This window comes from Oryctolagus cuniculus, chromosome 1 (genome assembly GCF_051225735.1).
Source record: "Oryctolagus cuniculus isolate XC-2025 breed Fujian yellow rabbit chromosome 1, ASM5122573v1, whole genome shotgun sequence".
NCBI classification, from domain to species: domain Eukaryota; kingdom Metazoa; phylum Chordata; class Mammalia; order Lagomorpha; family Leporidae; genus Oryctolagus; species Oryctolagus cuniculus.
Genome location: NC_142867.1, coordinates 185,343,548 through 185,344,668, shown reverse-complemented (window position 1 = coordinate 185,344,668; position 1,121 = coordinate 185,343,548). Strand labels below are relative to the sequence as shown.

At 37.6% G+C, this 1,121-nt stretch overlaps 1 pseudogene; it reads left to right on the top strand.

Annotated features, from left to right (window-relative positions):
* The first annotated feature begins 201 nt into the window (after positions 1–201).
* Positions 202–655, top strand: LOC149128788 (protein Hikeshi pseudogene; annotated as a pseudogene).
* Positions 656–1,121: the final 466 nt, after the last annotated feature.

Below are 1,121 nucleotides of genomic sequence, written 5' to 3'. Positions count from 1 at the left end.
GGCTCCTGGGTATGGATTGGCCCAGTTCCAGCCATTATGGCCATTTGGGGAGAGAATCAGCAGATGGAAGATCTCTCTCTCTCTCTCTCTCTCTCTCTCTCTGTTTCTGTCTGTGTCTCTCTGCCTCTGCCTCCGCCTCCACCTCCGCCTCCACCTCTGCCTCTCTGTAATTCTGCCTTTCAAATAAAATAAATAAATCTTTTTAAAAAAGTCTCATGAAATCATAAAAAAGATAGATGTGACAAAAGCAATCAACATCTGTATAGAACTGATAAACATGCATGATTCAGAAGAAATTTCAGAACTTAAATCTGGAGAAGGAAGCCAGCACCCCTTTGGAACCATGAATGTTGTCCGGACTCCGTCTGTTGCTCAGATTGGAATTTCAGTGGAACTGTTGGACAGCTTGGCTCAGCAGACTCCAGTAGGCAATGCTGCTGTTCCTCAGTTGACTCATTCACTCAGTTCACACAAAAAATGTTGGACAACTTCTACAATTTTGCTTTATCATTTGCTGTCTCTCGGGCCCAGATGACACCAAGTCCATCTGAAATGTTCATTCCAGCAAATGTGGTTCTGAAATGGTATGAGAACTTTCAAAAGCAACTAACACAGAATCCTCTCTTTTGGAAAACATAATTTGAATAAAATACTATATGATCCTGAAACTTGTCATGTTTGGAAGATGACTCCATTTGAAAGCACAAAGACAAGAGAATCATGAAGCCTAAGTGTAAAAACTGCCTAGTGACTGTGAAACTTAATTAAAAATCTTTGTAAAAAATTAAAAACATTTTAAAATAAGAATACCTTCATCATTAATGACTTTTTTTCCCTTAAGCTTAGAATTCTACTCAGAGGCAAAATTTTGCTTTGGCCATCATTCATTGTTTACTTAGAAAAAAAGCCACTCAACCTAGTAGAGTGCCAAATGCCATTGCATATGTAATGATACATTTATTTTTACAGTGGTTTGCTGGAGTAGTTAACTTTAAATCAATCATCTCAAAATTAGGAGACTTTTGAAAAACACCAAATATACATTTTTAGATATGGAGAAATTCTTTTGCAGGACTATTTAAGGTTGCAAGTTTTGTCACAACAGGCTAGCTGTCAGTTTT